This window comes from Phyllobates terribilis, unplaced genomic scaffold, assembly GCF_046119375.1.
Source record: "Phyllobates terribilis strain yellow unplaced genomic scaffold, ASM4611937v1 Scaffold_169__1_contigs__length_4117513, whole genome shotgun sequence".
Taxonomy (NCBI): Eukaryota; Metazoa; Chordata; class Amphibia; order Anura; family Dendrobatidae; genus Phyllobates; species Phyllobates terribilis.
In genome coordinates this window covers 3,449,051-3,462,087 of record NW_027362929.1, presented here as the reverse complement: position 1 = coordinate 3,462,087, position 13,037 = coordinate 3,449,051, and the positions used below count along the sequence as shown (strand labels likewise).

General features: G+C 45.3%; 10 non-coding genes across 10 annotated transcripts; all 10 read left to right on the top strand.

Annotated features, from left to right (window-relative positions):
* The first annotated feature begins 813 nt into the window (after positions 1 to 813).
* On the top strand, positions 814 to 1,004 carry LOC141209907 (U2 spliceosomal RNA). The gene has a single exon (XR_012280094.1). It is a non-coding gene; the product is annotated as a U2 spliceosomal RNA (small nuclear RNA).
* A 1,125-nt stretch (positions 1,005 to 2,129) lies between these two features.
* On the top strand, positions 2,130 to 2,320 carry LOC141209506 (U2 spliceosomal RNA). The gene has a single exon (XR_012279700.1). It is a non-coding gene; the product is annotated as a U2 spliceosomal RNA (small nuclear RNA).
* A 1,125-nt stretch (positions 2,321 to 3,445) lies between these two features.
* On the top strand, positions 3,446 to 3,636 carry LOC141209505 (U2 spliceosomal RNA). Its single transcript, XR_012279699.1, has one exon. It is a non-coding gene; the product is annotated as a U2 spliceosomal RNA (small nuclear RNA).
* A 1,119-nt stretch (positions 3,637 to 4,755) lies between these two features.
* Positions 4,756 to 4,946, top strand: LOC141209504 (U2 spliceosomal RNA). The gene has a single exon (XR_012279698.1). It is a non-coding gene; the product is annotated as a U2 spliceosomal RNA (small nuclear RNA).
* Positions 4,947 to 6,066: 1,120 nt separating this feature from the next.
* On the top strand, positions 6,067 to 6,257 carry LOC141209503 (U2 spliceosomal RNA). Its single transcript, XR_012279697.1, has one exon. It is a non-coding gene; the product is annotated as a U2 spliceosomal RNA (small nuclear RNA).
* Positions 6,258 to 7,380: 1,123 nt separating this feature from the next.
* On the top strand, positions 7,381 to 7,571 carry LOC141209502 (U2 spliceosomal RNA). The gene has a single exon (XR_012279696.1). It is a non-coding gene; the product is annotated as a U2 spliceosomal RNA (small nuclear RNA).
* A 1,120-nt stretch (positions 7,572 to 8,691) lies between these two features.
* LOC141210460 (U2 spliceosomal RNA) lies at positions 8,692 to 8,882 on the top strand. Its single transcript, XR_012280628.1, has one exon. It is a non-coding gene; the product is annotated as a U2 spliceosomal RNA (small nuclear RNA).
* Positions 8,883 to 10,008: 1,126 nt separating this feature from the next.
* LOC141210080 (U2 spliceosomal RNA) lies at positions 10,009 to 10,199 on the top strand. The gene has a single exon (XR_012280259.1). It is a non-coding gene; the product is annotated as a U2 spliceosomal RNA (small nuclear RNA).
* Positions 10,200 to 11,319: 1,120 nt separating this feature from the next.
* Positions 11,320 to 11,510, top strand: LOC141209500 (U2 spliceosomal RNA). Its single transcript, XR_012279694.1, has one exon. It is a non-coding gene; the product is annotated as a U2 spliceosomal RNA (small nuclear RNA).
* A 1,121-nt stretch (positions 11,511 to 12,631) lies between these two features.
* Positions 12,632 to 12,822, top strand: LOC141210163 (U2 spliceosomal RNA). Its single transcript, XR_012280340.1, has one exon. It is a non-coding gene; the product is annotated as a U2 spliceosomal RNA (small nuclear RNA).
* Positions 12,823 to 13,037: the final 215 nt, after the last annotated feature.

Here is a 13,037-nt window from a genome sequence, read left to right as displayed (position 1 = left end):
TGGTGAGATAAGCTGCACAATATCATTGACCTTTCAGTATATTGTTGCACACACACCATCTATTTAGCAAATGCCCTTGTTATCAACAGCAGCCTTTTAAACTCACCTGAGCTAACAGGTATGTGAGCTGGTTACTCTGCTGCGCTTAAAATTTCTTTTTTGGTTTGCTACAATGCCTTTTCTGAAACGTTGTCTCCCTCTGCTGGAACACTGACTTCTTTCATTTAATGCCTGCAGACTATAAAAGAGAAACCAACCCAAAAAGTTTGGTTGATTAGTCTGTGGCATTCTTTTAAACTGTTGCTTATGGCGGTCTCTGTGAGCTTCTCAGTGACTTTCAGCCATCCAGGTATCCCTCCTGCAGTAGACGGAATGTGGCAATGGAACGCTGGCTGCGCGTGTCATAATAGGCTCTGAGCCTTTATATACCTGCGCACAGCAGCAGCCACCTTCAGTCTGCTGCTGGACAGCCAGCAGCAGCAGCAGCAGGAGAGGTAATTAATCAGCAACCCTCCTGCTAAGGGTAGACAGCTGCTCGTTCCACCCCCCCCCCGCCTTAATTGGTTCTCCTCCCTTCCAACGGTGTTGAGGCGGGTGGGAACAGCCGGGGGTTGAGGGTACTGTGCTAAAAGAGGTGGAGTTATGCAGATCTAAAACGCGTGGATTGCAGCAGCAGCAAGCCGAAAAGTGCAGGCATGTGAGGGATCTAGAGGTTGACAGCATGTCTTCTTAACGGGAGTCCAGGTGGCCATCTCCACAAATGGACTTTTCAGAATCCTTGGGTGGCACCGTAGTCGGAAACCAATTCTGGTTATCGCTTCTCGGCCTTTTGGCTAAGATCAAGTGTAGTATCTGTTCTTATCAGTTTAATATCTGATACGTCCCCTATCTGGGGACCATATATTAAATGGATTTTTAGAACAGGGAGATGGAAAAAGAGCTTGCTCTGTCCACTCCACGCATTGACCTGGTATTGCAGTTTCTCCAGGACCGGTGCACCCCTTCTTTAATGCAGTTTCTAAAATCAGAAAGAATTGAATTCAATGCTTTTTGTTCATTTTGCTTGTTTGTCGGATTTTGGGATGGACTCTTTGGCTTTGCTTTTCTTCTCCTCATTGGATTTTTCATGTTAAAAGTTGCAGAAGCCAGATGACAAGCTCATTTTGGTTCAACTTCAGCAACTGTGCATTGCATTGCCATGTAATGTAATGTAATGCAATGCTATCTATCTAGCTCTCCCTCTATACTTCCTTTTGGATAAACAGACATATTAGGCAAGCATTTTGGAGCTTTCACCTAAATAACTACAGGTGGTGAGATAAGCTGCACAATATAATTGACCTTTCAGTATATTGTTGCACACACACCATCTATTTAGCAAATGCCCTTGTTATCAACAGCAGCCTTTTAAACTCACCTGAGCTAACAGGTATGTGAGCTGGTTACTCTGCTGCGCTTAAAATTTCTTTTTTGGTTTGCTACAATGCCTTTTCTGAAACGTTGTCTCCCTCTGCTGGAACACTGACTTCTTTCATTTAATGCCTGCAGACTATAAAAGAGAAACCAACCCAAAAAGTTTGGTTGATTAGTCTGTGGCATTCTTTTAAACTGTTGCTTATGGCGGTCTCTGTGAGCTTCTCAGTGACATTCAGCCATCCAGGTATCCCGCCTGCAGTAGACGGAATGTGGCAATGGAACGCTGGCTGCGCGTGTCATAATAGGCTCTGAGCCTTTATATACCTGCGCACAGCAGCAGCCACCTTCAGTCTGCTGCTGGACAGCCAGCAGCAGCAGCAGCAGGAGAGGTAATTAATCAGCAACCCTCCTGCTAAGGGTAGACAGCTGCTCGTTCCACCCCCCCCCCCCCCCGCCTTAATTGGTTCTCCTCCCTTCCAACGGTGTTGAGGCGGGTGGGAACAGCCGGGGGTTGAGGGTACTGTGCTAAAAGAGGTGGAGTTATGCAGATCTAAAACGCGTGGATTGCAGCAGCAGCAAGCCGAAAAGTGCAGGCATGTGAGGGATCTAGAGGTTGACAGCATGTCTTCTTAACGGGAGTCCAGGTGGCCATCTCCACAAATGGACTTTTCAGAATCCTTGGGTGGCACCGTAGTCGGAAACCAATTCTGGTTATCGCTTCTCGGCCTTTTGGCTAAGATCAAGTGTAGTATCTGTTCTTATCAGTTTAATATCTGATACGTCCCCTATCTGGGGACCATATATTAAATGGATTTTTAGAACAGGGAGATGGAAAAAGAGCTTGCTCTGTCCACTCCACGCATTGACCTGGTATTGCAGTATCTCCAGGACCGGTGCACCCCTTCTTTAATGCAGTTTCTAAAATCAGAAAGAATTGAATTCAATGCTTTTTGTTCATTTTGCTTGTTTGTCGGATTTTGGGATGGACTCTTTGGCTTTGCTTTTCTTCTCCTCATTGGATTTTTCATGTTAAAAGTTGCAGAAGCCAGATGACAAGCTCATTTTGGTTCAACTTCAGCAACTGTGCATTGCATTGCCATGTAATGTAATGTAATGCAATGCTATCTATCTAGCTCTCCCTCTATACTTCCTTTTGGATAAACAGACATATTAGGCAAGCATTTTGGAGCTTTCACCTAAATAACTACAGGTGGTGAGATAAGCTGCACAATATCATTGACCTTTCAGTATATTGTTGCACACACACCATCTATTTAGCAAATGCCCTTGTTATCAACAGCAGCCTTTTAAACTCACCTGAGCTAACAGGTATGTGAGCTGGTTACTCTGCTGCGCTTAAAATTTCTTTTTTGGTTTGCTACAATGCCTTTTCTGAAACGTTGTCTCCCTCTGCTGGAACACTGACTTCTTTCATTTAATGCCTGCAGACTATAAAAGAGAAACCAACCCAAAAAGTTTGGTTGATTAGTCTGTGGCATTCTTTTAAACTGTTGCTTATGGCGGTCTCTGTGAGCTTCTCAGTGACATTCAGCCATCCAGGTATCCCGCCTGCAGTAGACGGAATGTGGCAATGGAACGCTGGCTGCGCGTGTCATAATAGGCTCTGAGCCTTTATATACCTGCGCACAGCAGCAGCCACCTTCAGTCTGCTGCTGGACAGCCAGCAGCAGCAGCAGCAGGAGAGGTAATTAATCAGCAACCCTCCTGCTAAGGGTAGACAGCTGCTCGTTCCACCCCCCCCCCCCCCCGCCTTAATTGGTTCTCCTCCCTTCCAACGGTGTTGAGGCGGGTGGGAACAGCCGGGGGTTGAGGGTACTGTGCTAAAAGAGGTGGAGTTATGCAGATCTAAAACGCGTGGATTGCAGCAGCAGCAAGCCGAAAAGTGCAGGCATGTGAGGGATCTAGAGGTTGACAGCATGTCTTCTTAACGGGAGTCCAGGTGGCCATCTCCACAAATGGACTTTTCAGAATCCTTGGGTGGCACCGTAGTCGGAAACCAATTCTGGTTATCGCTTCTCGGCCTTTTGGCTAAGATCAAGTGTAGTATCTGTTCTTATCAGTTTAATATCTGATACGTCCCCTATCTGGGGACCATATATTAAATGGATTTTTAGAACAGGGAGATGGAAAAAGAGCTTGCTCTGTCCACTCCACGCATTGACCTGGTATTGCAGTATCTCCAGGACCGGTGCACCCCTTCTTTAATGCAGTTTCTAAAATCAGAAAGAATTGAATTCAATGCTTTTTGTTCATTTTGCTTGTTTGTCGGATTTTGGGATGGACTCTTTGGCTTTGCTTTTCTTCTCCTCATTGGATTTTTCATGTTAAAAGTTGCAGAAGCCAGATGACAAGCTCATTTTGGTTCAACTTCAGCAACTGTGCATTGCATTGCCATGTAATGTAATGTAATGCAATGCTATCTATCTAGCTCTCCCTCTATACTTCCTTTTGGATAAACAGACATATTAGGCAAGCATTTTGGAGCTTTCACCTAAATAACTACAGGTGGTGAGATAAGCTGCACAATATAATTGACCTTTCAGTATATTGTTGCACACACACCATCTATTTAGCAAATGCCCTTGTTATCAACAGCAGCCTTTTAAACTCACCTGAGCTAACAGGTATGTGAGCTGGTTACTCTGCTGCGCTTAAAATTTCTTTTTTGGTTTGCTACAATGCCTTTTCTGAAACGTTGTCTCCCTCTGCTGGAACACTGACTTCTTTCATTTAATGCCTGCAGACTATAAAAGAGAAACCAACCCAAAAAGTTTGGTTGATTAGTCTGTGGCATTCTTTTAAACTGTTGCTTATGGCGGTCTCTGTGAGCTTCTCAGTGACATTCAGCCATCCAGGTATCCCGCCTGCAGTAGACGGAATGTGGCAATGGAACGCTGGCTGCGCGTGTCATAATAGGCTCTGAGCCTTTATATACCTGCGCACAGCAGCAGCCACCTTCAGTCTGCTGCTGGACAGCCAGCAGCAGCAGCAGCAGGAGAGGTAATTAATCAGCAACCCTCCTGCTAAGGGTAGACAGCTGCTCGTTCCACCCCCCCCCGCCTTAATTGGTTCTCCTCCCTTCCAACGGTGTTGAGGCGGGTGGGAACAGCCGGGGGTTGAGGGTACTGTGCTAAAAGAGGTGGAGTTATGCAGATCTAAAACGCGTGGATTGCAGCAGCAGCAAGCCGAAAAGTGCAGGCATGTGAGGGATCTAGAGGTTGACAGCATGTCTTCTTAACGGGAGTCCAGGTGGCCATCTCCACAAATGGACTTTTCAGAATCCTTGGGTGGCACCGTAGTCGGAAACCAATTCTGGTTATCGCTTCTCGGCCTTTTGGCTAAGATCAAGTGTAGTATCTGTTCTTATCAGTTTAATATCTGATACGTCCCCTATCTGGGGACCATATATTAAATGGATTTTTAGAACAGGGAGATGGAAAAAGAGCTTGCTCTGTCCACTCCACGCATTGACCTGGTATTGCAGTATCTCCAGGACCGGTGCACCCCTTCTTTAATGCAGTTTCTAAAATCAGAAAGAATTGAATTCAATGCTTTTTGTTCATTTTGCTTGTTTGTCGGATTTTGGGATGGACTCTTTGGCTTTGCTTTTCTTCTCCTCATTGGATTTTTCATGTTAAAAGTTGCAGAAGCCAGATGACAAGCTCATTTTGGTTCAACTTCAGCAACTGTGCATTGCATTGCCATGTAATGTAATGTAATGCAATGCTATCTATCTAGCTCTCCCTCTATACTTCCTTTTGGATAAACAGACATATTAGGCAAGCATTTTGGAGCTTTCACCTAAATAACTACAGGTGGTGAGATAAGCTGCACAATATAATTGACCTTTCAGTATATTGTTGCACACACACCATCTATTTAGCAAATGCCCTTGTTATCAACAGCAGCCTTTTAAACTCACCTGAGCTAACAGGTATGTGAGCTGGTTACTCTGCTGCGCTTAAAATTTCTTTTTTGGTTTGCTACAATGCCTTTTCTGAAACGTTGTCTCCCTCTGCTGGAACACTGACTTCTTTCATTTAATGCCTGCAGACTATAAAAGAGAAACCAACCCAAAAAGTTTGGTTGATTAGTCTGTGGCATTCTTTTAAACTGTTGCTTATGGCGGTCTCTGTGAGCTTCTCAGTGACATTCAGCCATCCAGGTATCCCGCCTGCAGTAGACGGAATGTGGCAATGGAACGCTGGCTGCGCGTGTCATAATAGGCTCTGAGCCTTTATATACCTGCGCACAGCAGCAGCCACCTTCAGTCTGCTGCTGGACAGCCAGCAGCAGCAGCAGCAGGAGAGGTAATTAATCAGCAACCCTCCTGCTAAGGGTAGACAGCTGCTCGTTCCACCCCCCCCCCGCCTTAATTGGTTCTCCTCCCTTCCAACGGTGTTGAGGCGGGTGGGAACAGCCGGGGGTTGAGGGTACTGTGCTAAAAGAGGTGGAGTTATGCAGATCTAAAACGCGTGGATTGCAGCAGCAGCAAGCCGAAAAGTGCAGGCATGTGAGGGGTCTAGAGGTTGACAGCATGTCTTCTTAACGGGAGTCCAGGTGGCCATCTCCACAAATGGACTTTTCAGAATCCTTGGGTGGCACCGTAGTCGGAAACCAATTCTGGTTATCGCTTCTCGGCCTTTTGGCTAAGATCAAGTGTAGTATCTGTTCTTATCAGTTTAATATCTGATACGTCCCCTATCTGGGGACCATATATTAAATGGATTTTTAGAACAGGGAGATGGAAAAAGAGCTTGCTCTGTCCACTCCACGCATTGACCTGGTATTGCAGTATCTCCAGGACCGGTGCACCCCTTCTTTAATGCAGTTTCTAAAATCAGAAAGAATTGAATTCAATGCTTTTTGTTCATTTTGCTTGTTTGTCGGATTTTGGGATGGACTCTTTGGCTTTGCTTTTCTTCTCCTCATTGGATTTTTCATGTTAAAAGTTGCAGAAGCCAGATGACAAGCTCATTTTGGTTCAACTTAAGAAACTGTGCATTGCATTGCCATGTAATGTAATGTAATGCAATGCTATCTATCTAGCGCTCCCTCTATACTTCCTTTTGGATAAACAGACATATTAGGCAAGCATTTTGGAGCTTTCACCTAAATAACTACAGGTGGTGAGATAAGCTGCACAATATAATTGACCTTTCAGTATATTGTTGCACACACACCATCTATTTAGCAAATGCCCTTGTTATCAACAGCAGCCTTTTAAACTCACCTGAGCTAACAGGTATGTGAGCTGGTTACTCTGCTGCGCTTAAAATTTCTTTTTTGGTTTGCTACAATGCCTTTTCTGAAACATTGTCTCCCTCTGCTGGAACACTGACTTCTTTCATTTAATGCCTGCAGACTATAAAAGAGAAACCAACCCAAAAAGTTTGGTTGATTAGTCTGTGGCATTCTTTTAAACTGTTGCTTATGGCGGTCTCTGTGAGCTTCTCAGTGACATTCAGCCATCCAGGTATCCCGCCTGCAGTAGACGGAATGTGGCAATGGAACGCTGGCTGCGCGTGTCATAATAGGCTCTGAGCCTTTATATACCTGCGCACAGCAGCAGCCACCTTCAGTCTGCTGCTGGACAGCCAGCAGCAGCAGCAGCAGGAGAGGTAATTAATCAGCAACCCTCCTGCTAAGGGTAGACAGCTGCTCGTTCCACCCCCCCCCCCCCGCCTTAATTGGTTCTCCTCCCTTCCAACGGTGTTGAGGCGGGTGGGAACAGCCGGGGGTTGAGGGTACTGTGCTAAAAGAGGTGGAGTTATGCAGATCTAAAACGCGTGGATTGCAGCAGCAGCAAGCCAAAAAGTGCAGGCATGTGAGGGATCTAGAGGTTGACAGCATGTCTTCTTAACGGGAGTCCAGGTGGCCATCTCCACAAATGGACTTTTCAGAATCCTTGGGTGGCACCGTAGTCGGAAACCAATTCTGGTTATCGCTTCTCGGCCTTTTGGCTAAGATCAAGTGTAGTATCTGTTCTTATCAGTTTAATATCTGATACGTCCCCTATCTGGGGACCATATATTAAATGGATTTTTAGAACAGGGAGATGGAAAAAGAGCTTGCTCTGTCCACTCCACGCATTGACCTGGTATTGCAGTATCTCCAGGACCGGTGCACCCCTTCTTTAATGCAGTTTCTAAAATCAGAAAGAATTGAATTCAATGCTTTTTGTTCATTTTGCTTGTTTGTCGGATTTTGGGATGGACTCTTTGGCTTTGCTTTTCTTCTCCTCATTGGATTTTTCATGTTAAAAGTTGCAGAAGCCAGATGACAAGCTCATTTTGGTTCAACTTCAGCAACTGTGCATTGCATTGCCATGTAATGTAATGTAATGCAATGCTATCTATCTAGCTCTCCCTCTATACTTCCTTTTGGATAAACAGACATATTAGGCAAGCATTTTGGAGCTTTCACCTAAATAACTACAGGTGGTGAGATAAGCTGCACAATATAATTGACCTTTCAGTATATTGTTGCACACACACCATCTATTTAGCAAATGCCCTTGTTATCAACAGCAGCCTTTTAAACTCACCTGAGCTAACAGGTATGTGAGCTGGTTACTCTGCTGCGCTTAAAATTTCTTTTTTGGTTTGCTACAATGCCTTTTCTGAAACGTTGTCTCCCTCTGCTGGAACACTGACTTCTTTCATTTAATGCCTGCAGACTATAAAAGAGAAACCAACCCAAAAAGTTTGGTTGATTAGTCTGTGGCATTCTTTTAAACTGTTGCTTATGGCGGTCTCTGTGAGCTTCTCAGTGACATTCAGCCATCCAGGTATCCCGCCTGCAGTAGACGGAATGTGGCAATGGAACGCTGGCTGCGCGTGTCATAATAGGCTCTGAGCCTTTATATACCTGCGCACAGCAGCAGCCACCTTCAGTCTGCTGCTGGACAGCCAGCAGCAGCAGCAGCAGGAGAGGTAATTAATCAGCAACCCTCCTGCTAAGGGTAGACAGCTGCTCGTTCCACCCCCCCCCCGCCTTAATTGGTTCTCCTCCCTTCCAACGGTGTTGAGGCGGGTGGGAACAGCCGGGGGTTGAGGGTACTGTGCTAAAAGAGGTGGAGTTATGCAGATCTAAAACGCGTGGATTGCAGCAGCAGCAAGCCGAAAAGTGCAGGCATGTGAGGGATCTAGAGGTTGACAGCATGTCTTCTTAACGGGAGTCCAGGTGGCCATCTCCACAAATGGACTTTTCAGAATCCTTGGGTGGCACCGTAGTCGGAAACCAATTCTGGTTATCGCTTCTCGGGCTTTTGGCTAAGATCAAGTGTAGTATCTGTTCTTATCAGTTTAATATCTGATACGTCCCCTATCTGGGGACCATATATTAAATGGATTTTTAGAACAGGGAGATGGAAAAAGAGCTTGCTCTGTCCACTCCACGCATTGACCTGGTATTGCAGTATCTCCAGGACCGGTGCACCCCTTCTTTAATGCAGTTTCTAAAATCAGAAAGAATTGAATTCAATGCTTTTTGTTCATTTTGCTTGTTTGTCGGATTTTGGGATGGACTCTTTGGCTTTGCTTTTCTTCTCCTCATTGGATTTTTCATGTTAAAAGTTGCAGAAGCCAGATGACAAGCTCATTTTGGTTCAACTTCAGCAACTGTGCATTGCATTGCCATGTAATGTAATGTAATGCAATGCTATCTATCTAGCTCTCCCTCTATACTTCCTTTTGGATAAACAGACATATTAGGCAAGCATTTTGGAGCTTTCACCTAAATAACTACAGGTGGTGAGATAAGCTGCACAATATAATTGACCTTTCAGTATATTGTTGCACACACACCATCTATTTAGCAAATGCCCTTGTTATCAACAGCAGCCTTTTAAACTCACCTGAGCTAACAGGTATGTGAACTGATTACTCTGCTGCGCTTAAAATTTCTTTTTTGGTTTGCTACAATGCCTTTTCTGAAACGTTGTCTCCCTCTGCTGGAACACTGACTTCTTTCATTTAATGCCTGCAGACTATAAAAGAGAAACCAACCCAAAAAGTTTGGTTGATTAGTCTGTGGCATTCTTTTAAACTGTTGCTTATGGCGGTCTCTGTGAGCTTCTCAGTGACATTCAGCCATCCAGGTATCCCGCCTGCAGTAGACGGAATGTGGCAATGGAACGCTGGCTGCGCGTGTCATAATAGGCTCTGAGCCTTTATATACCTGCGCACAGCAGCAGCCACCTTCAGTCTGCTGCTGGACAGCCAGCAGCAGCAGCAGCAGGAGAGGTAATTAATCAGCAACCCTCCTGCTAAGGGTAGACAGCTGCTCGTTCCACCCCCCCCCCCCCCCCGCCTTAATTGGTTCTCCTCCCTTCCAACGGTGTTGAGGCGGGTGGGAACAGCCGGGGGTTGAGGGTACTGTGCTAAAAGAGGTGGAGTTATGCAGATCTAAAACGCGTGGATTGCAGCAGCAGCAAGCCGAAAAGTGCAGGCATGTGAGGGAACTAGAGGTTGACAGCATGTCTTCTTAACGGGAGTCCAGGTGGCCATCTCCACAAATGGACTTTTCAGAATCCTTGGGTGGCACCGTAGTCGGAAACCAATTCTGGTTATCGCTTCTCGGCCTTTTGGCTAAGATCAAGTGTAGTATCTGTTCTTATCAGTTTAATATCTGATACGTCCCCTATCTGGGGACCATATATTAAATGGACTTTTAGAACAGGGAGATGGAAAAAGAGCTTGCTCTGTCCACTCCACGCATTGACCTGGTATTGCAGTATCTCCAGGACCGGTGCACCCCTTCTTTAATGCAGTTTCTAAAATCAGAAAGAATTGAATTCAATGCTTTTTGTTCATTTTGCTTGTTTGTCGGATTTTGGGATGGACTCTTTGGCTTTGCTTTTCTTCTCCTCATTGGATTTTTCATGTTAAAAGTTGCAGAAGCCAGATGACAAGCTCATTTTGGTTCAACTTCAGCAACTGTGCATTGCATTGCCATGTAATGTAATGTAATGCAATGCTATCTATCTAGCTCTCCATCTATACTTCCTTTTGGATAAACAGACATATTAGGCAAGCATTTTGGAGCTTTCACCTAAATAACTACAGGTGGTGAGATAAGCTGCACAATATAATTGACCTTTCAGTATATTGTTGCACACACACCATCTATTTAGCAAATGCCCTTGTTATCAACAGCAGCCTTTTAAACTCACCTGAGCTAACAGGTATGTGAGCTGGTTACTCTGCTGCGCTTAAAATTTCTTTTTTGGTTTGCTACAATGCCTTTTCTGAAACGTTGTCTCCCTCTGCTGGAACACTGACTTCTTTCATTTAATGCCTGCAGACGATAAAAGAGAAACCAACCCAAAAAGTTTGGTTGATTAGTCTGTGGCATTCTTTTAAACTGTTGCTTATGGCGGTCTCTGTGAGCTTCTCAGTGACATTCAGCCATCCAGGTATCCCGCCTGCAGTAGACGGAATGTGGCAATGGAACGCTGGCTGCGCGTGTCATAATAGGCTCTGAGCCTTTATATACCTGCGCACAGCAGCAGCCACCTTCAGTCTGCTGCTGGACAGCCAGCAGCAGCAGCAGCAGGAGAGGTAATTAATCAGCAACCCTCCTGCTAAGGGTAGACAGCTGCTCGTTCCACCCCCCCCCCGCCTTAATTGGTTCTCCTCCCTTCCAACGGTGTTGAGGCGGGTGGGAACAGCCGGGGGTTGAGGGTACTGTGCTAAAAGAGGTGGAGTTATGCAGATCTAAAACGCGTGGATTGCAGCAGCAGCAAGCCGAAAAGTGCAGGCATGTGAGGGATCTAGAGGTTGACAGCATGTCTTCTTAACGGGAGTCCAGGTGGCCATCTCCACAAATGGACTTTTCAGAATCCTTGGGTGGCACCGTAGTCAGAAACCAATTCTGGTTATCGCTTCTCGGCCTTTTGGCTAAGATCAAGTGTAGTATCTGTTCTTATCAGTTTAATATCTGATACGTCCCCTATCTGGGGACCATATATTAAATGGATTTTTAGAACAGGGAGATGGAAAAAGAGCTTGCTCTGTCCACTCCACGCATTGACCTGGTATTGCAGTATCTCCAGGACCGGTGCACCCCTTCTTTAATGCAGTTTCTAAAATCAGAAAGAATTGAATTCAATGCTTTTTGTTCATTTTGCTTGTTTGTCGGATTTTGGGATGGACTCTTTGGCTTTGCTTTTCTTCTCCTCATTGGATTTTTCATGTTAAAAGTTGCAGAAGCCAGATGACAAGCTCATTTTGGTTCAACTTCAGCAACTGTGCATTGCATTGCCATGTAATGTAATGTAATGCAATGCTATCTATCTAGCTCTCCCTCTATACTTCCTTTTGGATAAACAGACATATTAGGCAAGCATTTTGGAGCTTTCACCTAAATAACTACAGGTGGTGAGATAAGCTGCACAATATAATTGACCTTTCAGTATATTGTTGCACACACACCATCTATTTAGCAAATGCCCTTGTTATCAACAGCAGCCTTTTAAACTCACCTGAGCTAACAGGTATGTGAGCTGGTTACTCTGCTGCGCTTAAAATTTCTTTTTTGGTTTGCTACAATGCCTTTTCTGAAACGTTGTCTCCCTCTGCTGGAACACTGACTTCTTTCATTTAATGCCTGCAGACTATAAAAGAGAAACCAACCCAAAAAGTTTGGTTGATTAGTCTGTGGCATTCTTTTAAACTGTTGCTTATGGCGGTCTCTGTGAGCTTCTCAGTGACATTCAGCCATCCAGGTATCCCGCCTGCAGTAGACGGAATGTGGCAATGGAACGCTGGCTGCGCGTGTCATAATAGGCTCTGAGCCTTTATATACCTGCGCACAGCAGCAGGCACCTTCAGTCTGCTGCTGGACAGCCAGCAGCAGCAGCAGCAGGAGAGGTAAATAATCAGCAACCCTCCAGCTAAGGGTAGACAGCTGCTCGTTCCACCCCCCCCCCCGCCTTAATTGGTTCTCCTCCCTTCCAACGGTGTTGAGGCGGGTGGGAACAGCCGGGGGTTGAGGGTACTGTGCTAAAAGAGGTGGAGTTATGCAGATCTAAAACGCGTGGATTGCAGCAGCAGCAAGCCGAAAAGTGCAGGCATGTGAGGGATCTAGAGGTTGACAGCATGTCTTCTTAACGGGAGTCCAGGTGGCCATCTCCACAAATGGACTTTTCAGAATCCTTGGGTGGCACCGTAGTCGGAAACCAATTCTGGTTATCGCTTCTCGGCCTTTTGGCTAAGATCAAGTGTAATATCTGTTCTTATCAGTTTAATATCTGATACGTCCCCTATCTGGGGACCATATATTAAATGGATTTTTAGAACAGGGAGATGGAAAAAGAGCTTGCTCTGTCCACTCCACGCATTGACCTGGTATTGCAGTATCTCCAGGACCGGTGCACCCCTTCTTTAATGCAGTTTCTAAAATCAGAAAGAATTGAATTCAATGCTTTTTGTTCATTTTGCTTGTTTGTCGGATTTTGGGATGGACTCTTTGGCTTTGCTTTTCTTCTCCTCATTGGATTTTTCATGTTAAAAGTTGCAGAAGCCAGATGACAAGCTCATTTTGGTTCAACTTCAGCAACTGTGCATTGCATTGCCATGTAATGTAATGTAATGCAA